We start from the raw sequence: 17,722 nt of genomic DNA, 5'->3' as shown, positions 1-17,722 counted from the left end.
TGAACATATTTGCAGGGAAGGAATGGAGACACAGATGCAGAGGAGAGACTTGGGGACACAGGGGGAAGAAGAGGGTGGGAAGAACTGAGAAAGTAGCCTTAACATGCATATACCTCCGTGTGTCAGATAACCCAGCCTCGTGCTCTGTGACAATCTAGAGAGGCAGGATAGGGAGTGGGGTGGGACGGAGGCTCAAGGGCTTGTATGTATATATGTACATATGTATGTATATACAGTTATGTCTGATTCATGATGCTGTTCAACAGAAACCAATACAATGTTGTAAAGCACTATCCTCCAATTAAAAAATAAAGATATTTAGGTGAACTGGAAAAAAAAAGACAGCTGCTATAATGTTGGGCGTCAGTTGAAACAGACTCAGCTGCTGTGTTCCTTTTTCATCCTTCTGTTGCCTAGAATGAGGACATAATGCCTGGCGATTTAGCAGCCATTATGCTCTCATGAGCACAAAATGATACAGAGGACAGCAGGACAGGAAAAAACAAAGAGCCTGCTCCTTGATGGCATCATGAAGCCACTGTACCAGCTCTGATGCTGAGCCAAGATTTCTTGGTGTATAGGATGAGCCATTATTGGTCATATTTTCTGTCACTTACAGAGGAACAGAGTCCTTAACTGATACAACATCAGTCTTCTAAGCATCTTCCAAATGATATTATCAAGACATAGAAAATCTTGTATCCTTTCTCATTTACATCTGTTTTGAGGAGATATTATAACAGTAGATATAGAGGTAATGCTGTGATTACTTAGGTAGCTATCATGTATCAAGCATAACTCTATTAATACCTTGTTTTTTGAGTTATAAGCCACCACTATGTGCTCTTCTATCTAGAGATGATATACACTGAATGTTTGTGTCCCTTCAAAAGTCATATATTAATGCCTAATCCCCAGTGTTCTGGTATTTGGATGTGGGAACTGTGAGAAGTAATTAGATCATGAGGGGTGGAATCCTTGAGAATGGGATGTGTGTCTATATAGGAAGAGACACAGAGAAGGTATCTCTCTTAGCCATGTAAAGCTGTAGGGAGAAGCTAGCTGTCTATAAGCCAGGAAGCAGGCTGTGACCAGAAATGAGATCTGTTGACACCTTGATCTTAGACTTCTTAGCTTCCAAAACTGTGAGTGAAAAAAACAAAAACAAAACAAAAAAAATGCTTATTGTTTAAGCCACCAGTCTATGGTATTTTTGTTAGAGTGTCCTGAACTGACTAAGACAAGAGACAACCATTATCCTATTTCAAAATAAGTATTCCCTTGTTCTATAGCTTTTGACCCTATGTATGTATCTTTAAAATACATATAGTTTCAGTTCAGTCACTTGGTCATATCCGACACTTTGTGATCCCATGGACTGCAGCACACCAGGCCTCACTGTCCATCACCAACTCCTGGAGCTTACTCAAACTCATGTGCATTGAGTAGATGATGCCATCCAGCCATCTCAACCTCTGTTGTCCCCTTCTCCTGCTTTCGATCTTTCCCAGCATCAGGGTCTTTTCCAATGAGCCAGTTTTTTGTATCAGGTGGCCAAAATATTGGAGTTTCAGCTTCAGTATCAGTCCTTCCAAAGCATATTCAAGACTGATTCTGTCAATATGAACTGGTTGGATCTCCTTGCAGTCCAAGGAATTTTCAAGAGTCTTCTCCAACACCACATTTCAAAGGCATCAATTCTTTGGCACTCAGTTTTCTCAACTCTCACATCCATACACGACTACTGGAAAAGCCATAGCTTTGACTAGGTGGACCTTTGTTGGCAAGGAAATGTCTCTGCTTTTTAATATGCTGTCTAGATTGGTCATAGCTTTTCTTCCAATGAGCAAGCGTCTTTGAATTTTCATGGCTGCAGTAACCATCTGCAGAGATTTTAGAGCCCCCCAAAATAAAGTCTATTGCTGTTTCCATTGTTTCCCCATCTCTTTGCCATGAAGTGATGGGACCAGATGCCATGATCTTAGTTTTTTGAATGTTGAATTTTAAGCCAACTTTTTCACTCGCCTCTTTTTATTTTCATCAAGAGGCTCTTTAGTTCTTTGCTTTCTGCCATAAGGGAGGTGTCATCTGCATATCTGAGGTTATTGATATTTCTCCCTGCAATCTTGATTCCAGCTTGTGCTTCATCCAGCCTGCCATATTGCATGATGTACTCTGCATATAAGTTAAATAAGTAGGATGACAACATACAGCCTTGATAGACTCCTTTCCCAGTTTGGAACCAGTCTATTGTTCCACATTCAGTTCTAACTGTTGTTTCTTGACATGCCTACAGATTTCTCAGGAGGCAGGTCAGTGGTCTGGTATTCCCATCTCTTTAAGAATTTTCCATAGTTATGATCCACACAGTCAATGGATTTGGCATAGTCAATAAAGCAGAAGTAGATGTTTTCCCGGAACATTTGTGCATTTTCAATGATCCAGCGGATGTTGGCAATTTGATCTCTGGTTCCTCTGCCTTTTCTAAATCCAGCTTGAATGTCTGGGAGTTCACCAGTCATGTACTGTCGAAGCCTGGCTTTGAGAAGTTTGAGCATTACTTTGCTAGTGTGTGAGATGAGAACAATTGTGTGGTAGTTTGAACATTCTCTGGCATTGGAATGAAAACTGACCTTTTCCAGTCCTGTGGCTACTGCTGAGTTTTCCAAATTTGCTGGCATATTGAGTGCAGCACTTTCACATCATCATCTTTTAGAATTTGAAATAGCTCAACTGGAATTCCATCACCTCCACTAGCTTTGTTCATAGTGATGCTTCCTAAGGCCCACTTGACTTCACATTCTAGGATGTCTGGCTCTAGGTGAGTGATCACATCATCTTGCTTATCTGGGTCATGAAGATCTTTTCTGTATAGTTCTTCTGTGTATTCTTGCCACGTATTCTTAATATCTTCTGCTTGTGTTAGGTCCATACCATTTCTGTCCTTTATTGTGCCCATCTTTGCGTAAAATGTTCCCTTGGTATTTCTATTTTTCTTGAAGAGATCTCTAGTCTTTTCCATTCTATTGTTTTCTTCTTTTTCTTTTCATTGATTACTGAGGAAGACTTTCTTATCTCTCTTTGCTATGCTTTGGAACTCTGGATTCAAATCGGTTTATCTTTCCTTTTCTCCTTTGACTTTAGCTTCTCTTATTTTCTCAGCTATTTGTAAGGCTTCCTCAGACAACCATTTTGCTTTTCTTTTTCTTTGCATTTTTTTTTTTTTTGCATTTACTTTTCTTAGGAATAATCTTAATCACTGCCTGGAGTACAAATGTCACGAACCTCCACCCATAGTCCTTCAGGCGCTCTGTCTGTCAGATCTAATCCCTTGAATCTATTTGTCACTTCCATTGTATAACCATAAGGCATTTGATTTAGGTCATACCTGAATGGTCTAGTGGTTTTCCCTACTTTCTTCAATTTAAGTCTGAATTTTGCAATAAGGAGTTCATGATCTGAGCCACAGTCAGCTCCCAGTCTTGTTTTTCCTGACTGTAAATAGCTTTTCCATCTTTGGATTCAAAGAACATAATCAATCTGATTTCAGTATTGATCATCTTGTGATATCCATGTGTAGAGTCTTCTCTTATGTTGTTGGAAGAGGGTGTTTGATATGACCAGTGAGTTCTCTTGGCAAAACTATGTTAACCTTTGCCCTGCTTCATTTTGTACTCCAAAGCCAAATTTGCCTGTTACTCAAGGTATCTCTTGACTTTCTACTTTTGCATTCCAGTCCCCTATGATGAAGAGGACATCTTTTGGGGTGTTAGTTCCAGAAGGTCTTGTAGGTCTTTATCAAACCATTCAACTTTAGCTTCTTCAGCATTACTGGTTGGGGCATAGACTTGTATTACTGTGATATTGAATGGTTTGTCTTGGAAATGAACAGAAATCATTCTGTCAATTTTGAGATTGCACCCAAGTACTGCATTTTGGACTCCTTTGTTGACTATGATGGCTACTCCATTTCTTCTAAGGGATTCTTGTCCACAGTAATAGATACAGTGGTCATCTGAGTTAAATTCCCCTATTCCAGTCCATTTTAGTTCACTGATTCCTAAAATGATGTTCACTCTTACCATCTTCTGTTTGACCACTTCCAATTTATTCATGGACCTAACATTCCAGTTTCCTATACAATATTGTTCCTTACAGCTTAGGACTTTACTTCCATCACCAGTCACATCCACAACTGGACATTGTTTTTGCTTTGGCTCCATCTCTTCATTCTTTCTGGAGTTATTTCTACACTCTTCTCCAGTAGCATATTGGGCACCTACTGACCTGGGGAGTTCATCTTTCAGTGTTGTATCTTTTTGCTTTTTCATATTGTCCATGGGCTTCTCAAGGCAAGAATAGTGAAGTAGTTTGCCATTGCCTTCTCCGGTGGACCACATTTTGTCAGAACTCTCCACCATGACCTGTCTGTCTTGGGTATCCCTATGTGGCATTGTTCATGGTTTCTTTGAGTTAGACAAGGCTGTGGTCCATGTGATCAGTTTGATTAGTTTTCTGTGATTATGGTTTTCATTCTGTCTGCCCTCTGAGGGATAAGTATAAACAGCTTATGGAATCTTCCTGATGGGAGAGACTGACTTGGGGGAAACTGGGTCTTGTTCTAATGGGTGGGTTATGCTCAATAATCTTTAATCCAATTTTCTGTTGATTGGCAGGGCTGTGTTCCCTCTCTGTTTGACCTGAGACAAAATCTATGGTGGAGGTAATGGAGATAATGGCGACCTCCTTCAAAAGGTCCTGTGCATGCACAGCCACACTCAGTGCCCCCCCCAACTTAGGAGCAGGCCACCACCAACCCATCCCTTCCCCGGATACTCCTGGGCACTCAAAGGTAAGTCTGTGTCAATCTCTTGTAGGGTCACTGCTCCTTTCTCCAGGGTCCTAGTGCACACAAGGTTTTGTTTGTGCCTTCAAGAATTGGTTTCCCCAGCCATGGGTAAATTCTGACAGCTCTGTGGTGGGGTTAATGGTGACCTCCTCCAAAAGGGCTTATGCCACACCCAGGTCTGCTGCACCCAGAGCCCCTGTCCCTGTGGCAGGCCAATGCTGAACTGTACCTCTGCAGGAGACACTCACACACTCTAAGGCAGGTCTGACTCAGGCTCTGTGGGGTCTCCTGGTGTGCACAAGGTTTTGTTTGAGCCCTTGAACATTCTGATGGGTCTGGGGTTTGATTCTAAATTTGATTTTGCCCCTCCTACCTTTTTGCTGGGGCTTCTCTTTTGCCCTTGGATGTGGGGTATCTTTTTTTGGTGGGATCCAACATTCTCCTGTAGATAGTTGTTCAGCAGCAAGTTTCAATTTTGGAGTTCTCGCAGGAGAAGATGAGCACATGTCCTTCCACTCCACCATCTTGTATTGGTCTATACCTGTACAATTTTTAATTCTGTTTCTGTAGATGGGATCTGCATGACTCATTTTTTCTGGGGTCTGTGCTCTTTGCTGAGAGACCAGACTTAAAAGTGTATATACATACATATCAGGGCTTCCCTGGTAGTTCAGAGGGTAAGGAATCTTCTTGCAATGCAGGAGACCCTGGTTCAATCCCTGGGTCAGGAAGATCCCTTGGAGAAGGGAACGGCTACCCACTCCAGTATTCTTGGACTTTCCTGGTCACTCAGACAGCAAAGAATCCACCTGCTTTTTAGGAGACCTGGATTCAGTTCCTGGATTGGGAAGGTTCCCTGGAGAAGGGAATAGCTACCCACTTCAGTATTCTTGCCTGGAGAATTCCATGAACAGAGGAGCCTGGCAGGTTACAGTCCATTGGGTCACAAAGAGTCAGACACAATTGATCAACTAACACTGTCACATATATATGGAATGAGATTTTAATGCTTTGAAAATGATGTGATTGATCTTAATGATGGTTAACTGTGACTTTAAAATGTATTTATAGCTGTTGGCAAAACAAATGGAAAACAAATAATCTCCCATTCCCAAGTTAAATGATTGCTTTGTGTACCTGGTAGGATGCCCACATGAAGTACAGAGTATTTACCAGGAAGTCACAGATAAATAACTAAGACAAGGCGAAAGATATGAATTCCATTATCTGTTTTGGGATAGTAAAGAAATTTACTTCCCATTTTTTTTCTGTAATAAAGCTGCTCTATGGCAATTGTGGAGAGTTCTTGAATTGTAAGATAAATGACTGTGATTTTTATAGAGTGTTGGTATTTAAACAGAAGTATGAACTATCTGAGGCTTGAGAAAATAAAGGTCTTGTTTTCTCTGGGGATCACTGTCTCATCTGGGGAAATGATCTGTTTCTGAAATGTGCACTCCTTTCTGATGCTCTGCTGTACCGCGAGAACAGTGAGGTCCTAGGAACCTTGACAACAGCAAAAGCAATTTGCATCAAACAGGCACAACGCAATTAAAGGGGAAAATATTTTGCTTGGGAAAATATCTCCTTACCTTGTGACCTAATCCACATCACAAATACATTGATTCAGATGTGCTTACTTATGGAATAGAACTTTTCTTTAAATGTCCTCTTACTGAATTTAAGTGCTTTTCATATCTCTATAGTGTGGGCTAATGGATTAGATTTTGAAAATTACATAACTTATCAGGTAAATTTTAATATCAAACTCTCAATAAATATATGCATGTATATTCATAATTTGTTACTTATACTATTGAACTAATATTATTAAAAGTAGAAAATATAATGACATAGAAATTTCAAAAGAATCAGAACTGAAATAAATATTAATTACATTTTTTATCTTTAACACTGTTAAAATACTATTGTGCTAATCCCCAAAATTAGCTAAAACTGGAAAATTTATAACTAACTAGGCTTTAAACAAATCTCTGTTTGGCACTTCATGATACAGTAACTATACCTGTAGCTGATTTACGTTGATTATGGCAAAAACCATTACAACAATTGTAAAGTAATTATCCTCCAATTAAAATTAATTAATTAATTTAAAAAAGACCTGGTTCTAGATGATGCTTGCTTTGATACTAGATTTTAAGGCCATTACAGCTGAAAAACTTATTTCAGAAATATACATACATCGAAATGGGTCTGCTTATCAAATAGTAAAATGTTTTTCTATCTCATCCCCAATTTTCCAAAGCATTTGTTGAAAATAAGGTGGCTAAATGTGAATTTCTCCTAATATTAAGCACAATAGGTACTACATTTTAATGATATTAACTAGTAAATTCATACTCTATTGAAACTCTTTACTTGGAAGTTCTAAAAACAAATTAGAAAGGCCTATTTTAGTTGTCCAAATATAAAAGATTTTTTTATAATTTTTAAAAATTTTATTTATTTTTAATTGGCTTATTTATATCACTTTCAATGGCAAAAATCCCATAAAGTTGGAAATATTTTTAAACATCAATTTAAAATTCTTTTTCCATAGTGTGAATTTTCTTAAAAAACAAATATTTGTGACTTGTTAAAAATGTCATCCTCATTTTAAACCCCAAAGTACCGTTTAGGTGTGTACATTTTTTCATAAATATTTTCAGGGTAAACATTACTTATAATTATTATTGAACAGATTTAAAGATCAGCAAAGTTGACACTTGTGTCTTTTGTAGAAGAAAATTACTCAACTCATGCTTTAAATGATAACTTTTTTAAGTACTTTGCTGCGAGAGATCCAGTGAATCTCTGGATGCTCCAAAAGACTTGTATGTATTCACTCCCCGTGCCATTAATTATCATAAGTATTTCTCCATATTTTAAAAACTCCTTTGTTGATACAAAACTGGGGCCAGAACCTAAAGCAAGGGCTCCACCATTGCCCAGTTTCAAGTTTAGTCATATTTTATTATAGGTTGATTAGGGTTATGGAGAAGGCAATGGCAACCCACTCCAGTCCTCTTGCCTGGAAAATCCCATGGATGGAGGAGCCTGGTAGGCTGCAGTCCACGGGGTCGCTAAGAGTCGGACACGACTGAGCGACTTCGCTTTCACTTTTCACTTTCATGCATTGGAGAAGGAAATGGCAACCCACTCCAATGTTCTTGCCTGGAGAATCCCAGGGACGGTGGAGCCTGGTGGGCTGCCGTCTATGGGGTCGCACAGAGTCGAACACGACTGAAGCGACTTAGCAGCAGCAGCAGCAGGGTTATGCAACAGGGGAACTAACTGACATCTTGTAGCAGTTTGTTCATTTTATTTGCTTCAATCCTTTGCTGTAATAACTTGCCTGTAAATGATGCAATGAATGCATTTCACAAGTGGGGCTATCTCTGAGTTCTTAATGCAGATTCCCTTATCTATTCCTGTCACAGGCAACTATTTTCAGTAGCTCACAAAAAGTAGTTCTTTGTACTTTTCATCACTGAAACAGCACATAGCAAATACCATAAGCTGAGACAAACCATAATCCACAGTTTCATCCAAAAGAACAAGACCCCCACACGGATGATTTGTTTTCTCCAGTCTTTGGCAGTATTTTTTCTCAGCAGCGTTTGCTTTTAAAATATGGCTTTAGATTGTGCCTCTGTTGTTTTCGGTGCATTGCTGCAGTCCATTTTTTACTTCTGTGAGAAGGAAAGTTTCCTCATTGGTTATGACACTTGCTTTTCATAATGAAAGCCTCAGTGAGTGAGTGAAAGTCACTCAGTCTGGTCTGACTCTTTGTGACCCTATGGACTGTAGCCCACCAGGCTCTCTGTCCATGGGATTCTCCAGGCAAGAATACTGGAGTGGGTTGCCATTCCCTTCTCCAATGAAAACCTCAAGAGACTCCTAAATACTTAGCATAAGTTTTAATAGAGAAATTTGATGTATAATTTTTTTTATTAAATAAAAAAAAAAAGAAATTTGATAAAATGCAATACTGCATATGACATGACTTAGAACATGATGATTTTGAGGGATGCTTATATTTTTGTTGTTTATTTGCTTGTATGTTGCTAATGTGATGGCTTTATATGGTCACTAATATCTTAAGGTGCAGAATGCACTTAAATTGAGATTAATTTATTATCATACACACACACATGCACACACACACACATATTGCAAATACTCATCTTGATTATTTTGAATTATCAGATATTGCTTCTAAGGAATAATGAAGATCTTGTATAAAAAGTCTGAGATGTCAGCACTACCATTTAAATATTGGCTTGAGCTTGGATGAGTAGTATTAGCTGCAATCTGTAGTTTCTTTGCAAGAATCTTTTAAATATATCTGTCTATATTGTATAAGTTATCTTCCTTTAGCTTTGTTAAAACTAAATAATGTAATTATGAATCCACTTACTGAGTCCAAGCAAACTAAACCCTGCAATTAGCTAAAATACAATCCAAGAGAAGAGACGATGAAAATATTACTGTTAAACCTCCTGGTCTAAAAAATCTCTTCCTTTGCTTTGCTCTCTCCTTAATGATTGTATGTCTTTAGTACCTGATTCACTTTCAGTAGGAAAATGCGACTTACTCATTTACTTTGCCAGTAAATTATTTTCAGAGTCTTGAATTTGTAATACTACTCTTCTAGTAAGTTTTTAACTTAACATTTCCTTCTAAAGCATTTAAAGACACAGCCCTTCTAATCATAGAATTTTATGGTTGATTATACATCTATTCTCTATGTTTAAAGATATTCTTCCGACTGTATAGGTAATACCTATCATTATATAAAAATGTGAAGACTAAAGTGTAAAGAAGGAAACTTAAAATGCCCATAAATCTAACCACATGGAGAGAATTTCTATGGTGATTTCTGTGAATAAACTCCCATCTATGAAGCTATGCACATACATATGTGTCAACAGATATTCAAATAGATATATTTGTTATATCTACATTTTTAAACATGTTAAAATGGGAATCATGCTTTACTTACTTTTTGTAGCTGTTTCTTAAAACATTGTATACATCCAGTTCTAAAAATTTCACTAAGTTATTCTTTTCCATGTAAATTATTCCTCTCCCTATAAATCCCTATAACCTCCCTGTAAGTTTTTAAACAACTTTCTGTCTTGCTATTTTGTATAAGTGCAAATTAAGTCACCAGACTCCTCAAGAATCTATCTTCCTTTTGTTTAGGCCATCATTTAAAGTCACCAGACTTTAAGTCACCAAACTCCTCAAGAATCTATCTTCCTTTTGTGGCTAGGCCATCATTTAAAGAAAGGCACGCAAAGGGCATGTCATGAGAAATTAACTATAGATTCTTTTTTTTTAGGTCAAAATACAAGAGAAACATTTTATTGATATTTGTAAATTCTTAGGATATGGAGATATCTATCCATGATTATGAAAGTTCTTATAACTCAGTAAAATATTTTTAAAAAGGATACCTTGAAGGCAATTGGGCTGATGTTTTAGGACACTGAAGCTGTCGTTCAGCATACTCGCTCAGCAAACCCAGAAAAGTTTTAGATATTTTCTAAAGCCATTGTACAGAAAAGTCCTAGAATTACATAAGACCAAGCTTTACATGCCTTTGTAAATGTCAACAAGCAGCAATCTGAAGGGAAGGTGTTTGCTAACTTGTATAATGACAGGAAATAAACAAATTGTAGTACTGCAGGCTCAGTTATATTGATTGATAGACTCGTGGCAGGCTGTCGCAAAGATCTGAATTTTAGATCGAATAACTTACCTCCATTTTACATGTAAACTATATCTGTATTTCCAAATCCAACTCAGTTTGTGAAAGGAGTAGAGGCAAATGTTAAGATGAAGAACAATATTTTTTTGGAAACTGAGTCTGTGAGGGTAGAATTAGAAAAGAGCAGTTGAAGAATCTTCGTTCTGGACTAAGGAATTGATTATTTTAAATAATTACTTACCATATAAAAGTATTTTTTTCCCTATATGCAAAATGGAAAGTCTAGTGTTTTCCAGTTGCAAACATAAACAAGCACTGGAAATTTAAGTAATGACTTTAAACTGTCATGTAAATACAATTCCATTTGGGAGTTCCCTGGTGGCTCACTGGTAAAAAACCTGCCTGCCAGGGTAGGAGAAGTAAATTCGATCCATGGGTCACGGAGATGCCCTGGAGAAGGAAATGGCAACCCACTTTAGTATTCTTGCCTGGGAAATCCCATGGACAGAGGAAGGAGCCTGGATAGGCTGCAGTCCACAGGGTCACAAAAGAGCTGGACGTGACTTAGTGATTAAATAACAACTCAGGGCCATTTGATTGCTAACGATATGCTTTTTGTTTTAAATACGTAAATGCTGATGGAATGGCATGAAAAAAACTATTTTCTTTTCCAGAATGGTGATTGAGAGCAGAGATAAGAAGAATAACATGTCTTGCTTAACTTGTTGGGGAATTTGAATTAGTCTTGTATGTGTGTTAGTTGCTCAGTTGTATCTGACTCTTTGTGACACCAGGGACTGTAGCCTGCCAGGCTCCTCTGTCCTTGGAATTCTCCAGGCAAGAATACTGGAGTGGGTTGCCATTCCCTTCTCCAGGGGATCTTCCCACCCAAGAATTGAACCCAGGTCTTCTGCGGTGCAGGTGGATTCTTTTTACCATCTAAGCCGCCAGGGAAGCCTCAGCTCAGTTCGATTGCTCAGTTGTGTCCGACTCTTTGTGACCCCATGAATCGCAGCATGCCAGGCCTCCCTGTCCATCACCAACTCCCAGAGTTCACTCAGACTCACGTCCATCGAGTCAGTGATGCCATCCAGCCATCTCATCCTCTGTCATCCCCTCTTCCTCCTGCCCCCAATCCCTCCCAGCATCAAAGTCTTTTCCAATGAGTCAACTCTTCGCATGAGGTGGCCAAAGTACTGGAGTTTCAGCTTTAGCATCATTCCTTCCAAAGAAATCCCAGGGCTGATCTCCTGTAGAATGGACTGGTTGGATCTCCTTGCAGTCCAAGGGACTCTCAAGAGTCTTCTCCAACACTACAGTTCAAAAGCGTTAATTCTTCGGCACTCAGTCTTCTTCACAGTCCAACTCTCACATCCATACATGACCGCAGGAAAAACCATAGCCTTGACTAGACGGACCTTTGTTGGCAAAGTAATGTCTTTGCTTTTCAGTTTATATAAATTTATATGGTATGAATCAGCATGCCAAGAAACACATAGCAATTTGGGGAAACCCAATTCTTTCCAATTTGGGTGACCTTTCCTGCTGTCATAAACTGGTCGTTTATAACCCTCTGTCCTTGAATAATTAGCTAACAATGAGGCACTGATTGCAAAATATCATAAAACTGTTACTGGCAATATTTGTATCCAACGTCAAGCTCCTTACTGTCATAACACATACTAAAACAGTCAATGACCATTTATAGCAATAACTGCTTTTGCATTCCCAGGAAACCAGGAAAATGAAGTTGTCTGAACCAGATTATGATGTGGAATTTGATGAGATGTTGGAGAAGGGAGAAATGTTATCTTTTAAATCCTCCCAGAGGGAAATTTTAAGTAAAACATAGCTCTTCTGCTTCCTCTTTCATCTTTTTTTTTTTTTTCTCTTTAGCTTTACCCCTTCCTTTAAATTTTTTTTTTTAATTTGGGAAATTTGATATGTTACAATTTATAAGTAAGCTTTGCAGCATGCTATTTTGATACATTTATTTTTGTTTGTTATTTTATCTTTTAATTTTTTTATTAATTTTTATTGGAGTTTAGTTGCTTTACAATGTTGTGTTAGGTTCTGCTGTACAATAAACTGAATCAGTATATGTATATATATCCCCTCTTTTTTGGATTTCCTTCCCATTTAGGTCACCACAGAGGATTGAGTAGAGTTCCCTGTGCTATTTAGTAGGTTCTCATTAGTTATCTATTTTAAACAGTATCAATAGTGTATATATGTTGATCACAGTCTCCTAATTCATCCCACTTCCCCCTTCCCCTTGGGTATCCACACATTTTTTCTCTACATCTGCCTCTATTTCTGCTTTGCAAATAAGATCATCTATGCCATTTTTTCTAGGTTCCACATATATGTGTTAGTATATGATATTTGTTTTTCTCTTTCTGACTTACTTCACTCTGTATGACAGACTAGGTCCGTCCATGTCTCTGCAAATGACACAGTATCATTCCCTTTTATGGGTGAGTAATATTCCGTTATGTGTATGTACTACATCTTCTTTATCCATTCTTCTGTCAGTGGACATTCACATTGCTTCTATGTCCTGGGTATTGCAAATAGTGCTATAGTCAACACTGGGGTGCATGTAGCTTTTTGAATTATGGTTTTCTCCAGGTCATTTTTATATTTTAATTGCCACTTTATTAAGCAGACGGACTTCCCTGGTGGCTCAGATGGTAAAGCGTCTGCCTCCAATGCGGGAGACCTGGGTTCAATCCCTGGGTCGGGAAGATACCCTGGAAAAGGAAATGGCAATCCACTCCAGTACTATTGCCTGGAAAATCCCATGGACAAAGGAGCCTGGTAGGCTACAGTCCATGCGGTTGCAAAGAGTTGGACATGACTGAGTGACTTCACTTTTACTTTGACTTTTATTAAGCAGAGTGAGGACTGCCATCCCTATCTTCTACCCTGCCCAAGTTCAGGGCCAGAATGAGGGTCCCTAATGAAATCCCTCAGCCTGAAAGAGCCTGCACTTAGACAGCATCTCAAATGCATTTCCCCTTAATTTCTCTCTACGACAGCAGTAAGCTTTTCATGGCAATAGGACATATTCAATATTTAGTTAAGAAGGGATATTCTGACAAAGTCACCTCCTTTTTTCTTCTCTGTTAAATAGTTTGCATGAGTAATTATCTCACAAAATTAGTCAAACAATGCCCAGGTTGGTGGAGACTACATGCTTGGATATATAATATGTGACTAAGGTAGAGAACATTTCATTTACTAGCTTCCTTGCAGTTGACTGACTTGTGCCAAGTGAAATATTAAGTGTAAACAAATGGTTACCAAACTGTATTCTTAAGGGGTGGTCACTGCTAACACTAGTTTTTATGCAAGTTTGGCACAATGCTTAATTGCTTGTGTTGATCTTGGAAAGACTGAGCATGAGATCTTGAAAGATTATAAAAATATGTCCCTTGTTGATACCAAAAGCAGTATATCTGGATAAAGATACACGTTGCATTTGGAATGGGGTTCTGTAGGGTAAATGATGTCAAACTCCCCTACTTCTCTTTAGTTTAATCTGTGGAAACTATCTGCATTGCACCCTCCTACTTTTGATGTCAGTTGATAATTTCTGGGATTTCTAAAGATCTTTGAAAGCCCTGTGTTTTAGTGGGCAAGGAGAAGCAAAGTATTATGGATATAAGACTAGGGATGGGGGTGGTGAATGAATTTGGGACATGAAGCAGTAGGAGATAACTTTTAATTTCTTTTTCTGGACCCTTGCAGATCCTCCTATTTCATTTCAGTTTCTCCATCTGCTGACATTTTGGAAACAAAAGCCAGGAGCAGTATATCACATAAGCAGCTCCAGGCATAAGGCTGTTTCAAACAAAAATTGATCTTTCAAAAATCTTTAATCAAGTAGGAATGGCATGCTGTGAATGCTTCCAGGGAGTAAATTTACTGCTGATTTAAGATTAGCCTAACCTAGGTACTATATGGTAGTTGGGTTTCATTTTGATTCTTGGTCAGAACAAAGTAGCCCTGAATATAATTTATAACCAAAATGAATCATAGAAGGGAGCAGACATTCATTACAAATTCTTTTATTGAAATTCCTAATGTTTGGGTCCAGATCTGTAGTCAGATCTTATACATGAAAATTTGTCATTACACTGAAAAGGAGGAAGTAAAATCTTGGAAAAACAAACATATGAAGCAAGGAGGAGGAAAAAGATGCCTCCCACCATAAGGTGATGGAGTGATTTTCCCTCCGTGAAAAAGCTGCAGTATAATGGAACTGGTTTTGGATGAAAACTAAGACAAAAAGGCTCCTTGGGTCCTTCTGCATTTGTCCTCTTGAGATCTTCAGCTTCCCCATCACGCAGCTGTGAATGTTTGTCCTGGGTCCGTCTGCTCTCTCACCATCACCACGGGTGACTTCTCTGTAGGCATTTCCTAGCAGTTAATGACTGGCTAGTTTAAGGGCCCTGGGCTTTGCCTCAGGCTCTTAACTAGCATCTCGTTAACTGGCAGGAAATGTGTTTTCTTTCTGTTGCTTACTTTTATATATTCTTAATAGAACAGAAGGTGCCTTGGCTGTGGTAGACGTTGTTATACCTTCAGTGTCTCATTTGTAAATAACCCTGTTATGAGTAATAGGAAGTGATCCAGCTGGTTGTAAAAAGACACACGTTTAATGGGCAACTCCTGGTGGACTAATGGATTTGCTTGAAAAAACATTGCACCTGCAGGACACATTGCTCTGTTTTTTGTTCCAAACATAATGAATCTGGTTCAAACAGGGATGCATGCGAATCTCTTTGGGAGTTATAAACCTTGAAATATACAGAGAAAATATTTTTTAAAAATAGAATTACCTCATTTTTCTCCCTAGAGACTAACATTATACCATCTGAGCATCCTTCTTTACTAAGGTTTGGTAATTTCCAGGTACAAGGTAGAGGCACTTTTCTATACAATGTAATGCCCCTTTGACATTTTAGACCTGGGCCATGCAACTCAGGACTTCCCTGGTCACTCAGTAAGGAATCTGCCTGCAATGCAGGAGACCCCGGTTCCATCTCTGGATTGGGAAGATCCCCTGGAGAAAGAAATGGCAACCCATTACAGTATTTTTGCCTGGAGAATTTCATGGACAGAGGAGCCTGGACAGCTACAGTCCATGGAGTCACAAAGAGTTAGACACGACTGAGTGACTAACACATACACACCATATAACTTATGAGTATACTCTGAGAGTGTGACTGTTGTTGCCTTCCTTGATCATTACTATTCTGCCTCTTTCTGACGTTGGAATAGTAGATCTAGTATACTCTGGTGCTAGGTGCTCAGTTGTGTCTGACTCTTTGCGACCCCATGGACAGTAGCCTGCCAGACTCTTCAGTCTATGGGATGTTTAAAGGCACCAATACTGGAGTGGGTTGTCATACAGTGATACAGTGCCACAGACTGGGTGGCTTAAGCAACAGTTTTATCGTTTCATGGTTCTAGAGTCTAGAAGTCCAAAATCAAGGTGTTGGCAGGGTTGGTTTCTTCTGAAGTTGTGGGGGAAAGGTTTGTTCCAGTCCTTTTTCCTTAGCTTATAGAGGCCCTTCTTCTCTGTGTGTCTTTTCACATTATCTTCACTCTATGTATTTCTGTCCAGTTTCTCCTTTTTATGAGGACACCAAGCAGATTAGAACCATGCTAATGATCTTATTTTAATTTATCACCTCTGTAATGATCCTGTATTCAAATAAGATCACTTATTTGAAGTGACTGGGGGTTAGGACTCAACATGTGATTTGGAGCAGGAGGACACTATTCAATTCAAAAAAGTTCAAAAATGTTAATTTTTTAAAATTATTTGCACATTTACTTATCAACTTCACCCTCATCTTTTTCCAAAGAGATACTATGTGGCTAGAATAAGTGTAGCATACTTGACACATAAAGAACTCAAAGGTAGCTTTAAGTGAATGTGCAAAGCAAACGACCTCTTAAAATGTAGTAAGAATGAAGTGACTAAAAGTCAATGTAAATAATATAAAGCAAGTTATTTTGGGGTTCCAAAATCACTGCAGATGGTGATTGTAGCCATGAAATTAAAAGATGCTTACTTCTTGGAAGGAGAGTTATGACCAACCTAGATAGCATATTAAAAAGCAGAGATATTACTTTGCCAACAAAGGTCCATCTAGTCAAGGCTATGGTTTTTCCTGTGGTCATGTATGGATGTAAGAGTTGGACTGTGAAGAAAGCTGAGTGCCAAAGAATTGATGCTTTTGAACTGTGGTGTTGGAGAAGACTCTTGAGAGTCCCTTGGACTGCAAGGAGATCCAACCAGTCCATTCTACAGGAGATCAGCCCTGGGATTTCTTTGGAAGGAATGATGCTAAAGCTGAAACTCCAATACTTTGGCCACCTCATGCGAAGAGTTGACTCATTGGAAAAGACTGTGATACTGGGAGGGATTGGGGGCAGGAGGAGAAGGGGACGACAGAGGATGAGACGGCTGGATGGCATCACTGACTCGATGGACATGAGTTTGAGTAAATTCTGGGAGTTAGTGATGGACAGGGAGGCATGCTGTGATTCATGGGGTCGCAAAGAGTCGGACACGACTGAGTGACTGAACTGAACTGAACTGAACTGATATGAGGGCAGTTAAGTTGATAAGCAGGGAGAATAATTATGGTAAAAGTTTCAGATTGTGAAAGCTATAATTACCTTTAAAGGAGATTATAGACTTCCCAATGTGTAGAGTAGTTTTAAAAGGTACAACCACAATTCTATTTCACTCAGCCATTTTGAAATTAAATGGTAATGGATAAAACATATCACAGGGGCATGCATTCTACAATTTCTAGTAGACTGTAAAGAGCTCTTATATTTGAGTGGAAGTCACTGATGTGAAAGCTTTTCTGAAGTTTTATATCATGGAAAAGATTGGAGTTGAGTCAAAGAACATCGTGCCAAGATAGTGTATGTGTTCACTGTGAAGCACAGAATAAAAGAAAGGGGGGTTGGATAGAAGCTGCAAGAGGTCTAATCAGCATTGACATATATACACGCCCATGTGTAAAAGAGCTAGTGGGAAGCTGTTGTATAGCACAGGGAGCTCAGCTCAGTGCTCTGTGATGATCTAGAGAAGTAGGGGGAGTGGGAAGAAGGTTCAAGAGGGAGGG

The 17,722-nt window shown here is 38.8% G+C and overlaps 1 long non-coding RNA gene across 1 annotated transcript in view; it reads left to right on the top strand.

Moving 5' to 3' along the window:
* Positions 1-505: 505 nt before the first annotated feature.
* LOC133258079 (uncharacterized) overlaps positions 506-17,722 on the top strand; it is a 50,263-nt gene continuing 33,046 nt past the window's right edge. The window contains exons 1-2 of the long non-coding RNA XR_009739800.1: positions 506-754; positions 4,677-4,852. This is a non-coding gene — a long non-coding RNA (uncharacterized LOC133258079). The remainder of the gene's footprint in view (positions 755-4,676; positions 4,853-17,722) is intronic.

Source organism: Bos javanicus, chromosome 12 (assembly GCF_032452875.1).
Source record: "Bos javanicus breed banteng chromosome 12, ARS-OSU_banteng_1.0, whole genome shotgun sequence".
Classification (NCBI taxonomy): domain Eukaryota; kingdom Metazoa; phylum Chordata; class Mammalia; order Artiodactyla; family Bovidae; genus Bos; species Bos javanicus.
This window is presented reverse-complemented; position numbering and strand designations above follow the sequence as displayed.